This window comes from Bidens hawaiensis, unplaced genomic scaffold (genome assembly GCF_021521415.1).
Source record: "Bidens hawaiensis isolate Kalapana, Puna unplaced genomic scaffold, B.hawaiensis_p1.1 tig00027567_1, whole genome shotgun sequence".
Classification (NCBI taxonomy): Eukaryota; Viridiplantae; Streptophyta; class Magnoliopsida; order Asterales; family Asteraceae; genus Bidens; species Bidens hawaiensis.
Window position 1 is genome coordinate 276,349 of NW_027494468.1, and position 6,388 is coordinate 282,736.

The following is a 6,388-nucleotide window of genomic DNA, read 5'->3' on the forward strand; positions in this document are numbered from 1 at the left end:
AGGGCTTAACAACTTGTGGACTTTAATTTAGTCCAGGACCAATTGTCCAGTAAAGCACCTGGACCCGGCTGGGTTCAGACCCAAACCCAACAGAAATGGGATGGCCGAGAACCCCCAGGCAGAGAACCCTTGTATTGACCAAGAACTCCAAGGTTTGACCGAGAACTCCCAGGTTTGACCATGAACGCCCAGGTTTGACCGAGAATGCCCAGGTTTGGCCGTAAACGCCCAGGTTTGACCGAGAACGCCCAGGTTTGACTGAGAACGCCCAGGTTTGACCATGAACGCCCTGGTTTGATCGAGAACGCCAAGGTTTGACCATGAACGCCCAGGTTTGATGCTTTCAGCTTGATTTCCTACCTTAACACCCTTAACCTAGCTTCAGGTACCCCTTTCATTAAACTTTCACAACCTTTTCTACCATTCTTAACCATTTTGCACCCCATGATAGTACATCACCAAGATCTACCCCCTTTTAGGTCTAAAGTTTAAACCTTTACGGATTTAAAACGTTCCAAGCTAAATCAAGGGTTCCCTTCATGAACCGTATATATCCGAAGGTCCATTAAGTCCATTTAATCGTCAAGCTTGCAACTTTATGGTTCGTTTAGATCCGATCTACTCTAGGTTTGAGTTTCATGATTATTCGTTCATAAAAACATAACCTTTAGGATCAACAACGTACCTCTATGATGTTCCTAGGTTACGGCTTGACTTGTTTGTGAATCCTTATCTTGTATCAAGCTTGGGAAGTCAATGACTAGTGGTAGCCGGCTTGGATTTAGCCTCAGATCTCTTTCTCTCCCACGGCCGCCCTTGAGAGGGTATGTGTGTGTGTTTTAAGGTGAAGGAAAGGTGTGTAATGGATGGAAATGGAAAGATTTAGGGTTTAAGGGGGTATTTATACTCCTTTAAGCCCATGGACCTAAAGCCCATATTTCCTTTTTGGTCCATGATTAATCCATCTAATAGCCTACTTATCCTTCCTTCTTTATAATTCTATTCTTTTATTATTTCTCTAGTAATCCGAGTAACTACTACACCATAAATAAATAATATATTTAAACATTACTCTTTGAAAATTTGGGATGTTACAAGTCTTCCCTCCTTAAAGAGGTTTCGTCCCCGAAACCTAGCTTATTCCTTGTAAAAGGAACGCTTCCCGTACTCGTGTACTCTCTTGGATTGTCCTTGCATTCTGGGTTATCCTTCTTACTCCTGACTTTGCAGTCACCGAGTGATGGTCAAACGTCTTAGCTATTTAAGGTAGCCTGTCCATGAGGCCCTCGATGTTTCAAGTCTCACCTCGTCTTTCCTAGGGACTTCGTTTCGTACTATTTAACACTATTGTCTAAAACGATAATTCATCATAACATAAGTAGTCATTCATTCAACATATTGCACGTCATAACAAGCGTAAGCTTTAAACCTTAACACAAAACAAGTTCTTAAGAAAATGTAATTGAAACAAATAAAACTATTGCATAAGCAATCATTCCTTCATCAAGTGCTCCCCTCTGCAGTTTTCCTAAGTCTTTACCCTTTCGCACCTCCCGCCTCTGATTCCTTGCAATCCCTAGCCATGTGGTCAGCTTTTCCGCATTTGAAGCACTTCGGACGATCAGGGCATTCTCGAGAGTAATGCCCACTCTTTCCACACCGATAACACCTATCTGTCCCAGTCTTGCATTCTCCCTGGTGCACTTGCCCACACGTCTTACATGCATTCTTGTTTCCAACCTTAGCCTTCCTCTTATCAGTTGTTGTCACCATATCGCCAGACCGCTTAGCAGATGTAGCCCATTTCTTCTCCTTCTTTTCCTCCACCACCACCATCGTCCTCAGCCAGGTCATCATAAACCATCTCTACTAATTCAACCGCAGACTCAAAGGTAGTAGGTTTGTTAGCCCTGAATAACATGCAGACTTTTTGTGACAATCCCCTCATATAACATTTGATTCTCTTAGCCTCAGTGTTAACTATATCAGGCACCAACCTAGACAGTCGGTTGAATTCAGTAGTATACTCACGGTGTGTCATCTTTCCCGCCTTAAGATTCAGAAACTTCATCTCAGTCCTCTCAACCTCAGAATCAACACAAAACCTTTTCATCACCAACTCCTTCAGGTCATTCCATCTCATTGCCTTAATCTTTTCTCGAGTCTTCCTTTGTTCCACAGTTTCCCACCAGTACATAGCCTCATCTTCAAATGACTGAGTTCCATAACCCACTGCTTGGTCGGGACGGCACTGGCTAATTCGGATAATCTTGTCCATTGCGGTTATCCATTGGAGAGTAGCGATTGCGTCTCCCAAACCGGTTAGCTTCGACGGATCACAACCTTTGAATGACTTGTGGTTGCACCCACCTCGGCCCCTCCTCCTATCATCAACCTTCACTGACCTTACCACACTCGAGGCCTCCCTCTCCCTTCATCATCTTTCCTACCATCCCCTCCCGCCCTTTCAGCAGTTCTTTCACGGCCTCCAGCAGACCCCTCCAGAGTCAGGTTCTCCACGGCAGCTGCTAGAGCTTGAACAATAGCTGCTTGAATTGTAGGGTCTAGCTGAACTCCTTCGTTGTTGCTTGGGTTTCTTCTAGTTGTGCTTCCTTCATCTCCGGTGTTGGAAGATGCTTCAACTGAAGGTTGTCGGACACGACGAGGCCTGCCACGACGTCCAGTGCGTCCTCCAGTCCCAACAATTTCTCCAGCTCCAGCCATTCGTATTCTAAAGGGAAAACACAAACGTCATCACTCTAGGAATTATTTAGCACATGAATCGTAAGGTAAGTAGCTAATGACATTGACCAAGTGTAATTAACTATTTGCATTACTCCTCAGGTTACTTCCCTTTATGATTTCAATTGTGCTAGTTTCTACTCTTAAACAGTTAATCAATCAAACAATCAATTAATCTTATCCCTAACATACGCATATCCTTCCTTTAGCAAGTAAGCTAACATTATCACTCATTAACTATATACCTTGCCATTACTGGGCTTGCTTGAGTGACACATGGCTATCTTGAACTGGCATCTTCATTCTTTTCTTACTTAAATTCCCATCTTTGTTCGAGTCTAAGCATGTAGGATGCTTAAATCTCTCGAACTTTGCTCTGATACCAACTTGTAAGGCCCCGTTAACGGTGCCTCACATTTGGACATTGGATTTACTCATCAATATAGTTCTAATCATCAGAGTTAATAAAAACATTCGTGGAACATAAAAACTTTCATAAAACATTATATCAATCCAAAACTTACCTTAATTAAACATTCTTGTCTTTTAATATAAACGTCGATTACCATTAAAACATCTTGAGTCTTCAGATGCCAGTTTCTTAATCGCCCACCATGTGCCCGCTCAAGCTAGCTGTCTCATTCTACTCACCTGCGTGCATACTAAAATTCAGCTACGTTGAGTGAGTTCTAGTTAATCAGACGTCATACAATACATACACATATCATACTTACATACATATACGAAGATACATATCCATACTTAACCAATCACCCTATTACCATACATACATACATACATACATACATACATACATACATACATACCTACATTCACTAAACCTAGTCTACCGAGAGTACGTTCATAGTCCACCGTCTATACCTATACTCAAGGTTGTGAACACGTAAAAGGTCCGCAGTCCTTACCTATGTCCACTAATTATGGTACGTGCAAGGTCGCAGTCCTTCCCTATACCATCCTATATTGACAACACGTACAAGGTCCTCAGTCCTTCCCTATGTTGCAACATGAACCATAGCACGTACGAAGTCCGCAGTCCTCCCCTATGCTACCACAACACAAATATAGCACGTATAAGGTCCACAGTCCTTTCCTGTGCTGACGCCTATCTACATAACGTATTAGGTCCGCAGTCCTTATCTACGCTGGCGTCTATCTCCTATAACACGTATAAGGCCCACCATCCCTATCTACGTTTACATCTATCATCTACATCACGTATAAGGCCAGCAGTCCTTAACTACGCCATCACCTGCCAAGTCTATGTCCAACAGAAGTTAGAGGGATTCGCCATCCTAACTTACTACGTCGGACGTAGAATTCACATTACCATCCCTGTACCTATATACACATACTTCATATATACAATAATTACATTGTGGCATAAGAACACTCTAGGCGTTCTTCACATCAATCATTTAATAGTCATACTCCTTGTCGAAACGTGCAATATCCGAAGATTGTTCACGCCCCGACAAGTGTTCATTTATAACGGTCATACATCATCCGTACATTACATATAACATTCCTACCTTTATCTATAACCTGGAAGTACGCGCAATATCCGAAGATCGTTCACGTACCGACAAACATCTTTTATATCATACACATATATCATAATAGGCATACACTTACCACTTAAGGTAAGTGTATTAACTAATCACATCAAGTATGCACAGAGCTCCGAAAACATAACAAGGAATGGGGCTAGAAACTCACCTGGATCCTGTTGCGCTCACCGTTTATTGTAATTTCTTTCTTTAACTGAGCTCAGCTAACTGTTAAATATATATTTTTTAATTAACCCTATAACTAATTAAGTTGGTATTTTAGTTTACCAACAGGCTTCCTAAGTTGGGCTTGTTTGTTTAGTTTAGACAAGGGCTTAACAACTTGTGGACTTTAATTTAGTCCAGGCCCAATTGTCCAGTCCAAACCCAACAGATATGGGATGGCCGAGAACCCCAGGCAAGAACCCTTGTATTGACCAAGAACTCCTAGGTTTGACCGAGAACGCCCAGGTTTGAACGAGAACACCCAGGTTTGACCGAGAACGCCCAGGTTTTGCCGTGAACGCCCAGGTTTGACCGAGAACGCCCAGGTTTGACCATGAATGCCCAGGTTTGACCGAGAACGCCCAGGTTTGATGCTTTCAGCTTGATTTCTTACCTTAACACCCTTAACCCAGCTTCAGGTAACCCTTTCATTAATCTTTCACAACCTTTTCTGCCATTCTAAACCATTTTGCACCCCATGATAGTACATCACAAAGATCTATCCACTTTTAGGTCTAAAGTTTAAACCTTTACGGATTTAAAACATTCCAAGCTAAATATAGGGTTCCCTTCATGAACCGTATCTATCCGAAGGTCCATTAAGTCCATTTAATCGTCAAGCTTGCAACTTTATGGTTCGTTTAGACCCGATCTACTCTAGGTTTGAGTTTCATGATTATTCGTTCGTAAAAAACATAACCTTTAGGATCAAGAACGTACCTTTATGATGTTCCTAGGTTACGGCTTGACTTGTTTGTCAATCCTTATCTTGTATTAAGCTTGGGAAGTCAATGACTAGTGGCAGTCGGCTTGGATTTAGCCTTGGATCTCTTTCTCTCCCACGGCCGCCCTTGAGAGGGTATGTGTGTGTGTTTTAAGGTTTAGGAAAGGTGTGTAATGGATGGAAATGGAAAGATTTAGGGTTTAAGGGGGTATTTATACACCCTTAAGCCCATGGACCTAAAGCCCATATTTCCTTTTTGGTCCATGATTAATCCATCTAATAGCCTACTTATCCTTCCTTCTTTATAATTCTATTCTTTTATTATTTCTCTAGTAATCCAAGTAACAACTACGCCATAAATAAATAATATATTTAAAAATTATTCTTTGAAAATTTGGGATGTTACATATACCGCAATACTTGCTCTTAGTTATAGTTTCATATACAATTTGTGGATTTTGCCTTATATATATATATATATATATATATATATATAGGGTGGGGTTAAAATAAGAAGTGGAGTTTGTCTAAGAAGTGTAAGAAGTAATCTGGTGTGTTAGATATGTTGATCTGACGGTGGATATGGAAAGTGTGTTTTTTGTTCGGTGTGTTTTATTTTAGTTGTGGTGTGTTTTTTGTTCGGTGTGTTTTAATAGATATAGTGGTGAAAACACACTTTCTACACTTCTTAGGATAACTCTACTTCTTATTTTAACCTTGCTCTATATATATACACACACACAAACACTCAAAACTATAAAATTTCTCACCAACAGACGTGTTGACAAATATTATTTTATGCATTGTTACAGGTTTGATTATTGGTTAATTGAAGTTTAAAGATGCTATCTTATTTTGAGATCGTTTAGGTTATTTGAAGAATGAACAATTAAATTATTATATCTAGTGTTATTTTGTATGAACAAGATGTGTTACTTTTGGTGATTGAATGAAATTAATAAGTTGTTTAAATATTGTCACTTTAATAGTGTCTTGTGTTCTTGGGCAATTCGTTGCACCTGGGCATGTTCTGCCGTCTTTGGTCGGGGTATGACATCAGAAAATGGGGCGAAGCTTATGTGGTGGGTGGTTTAAGTGTGAATGCATTGTATGACGAAGAGGGTGG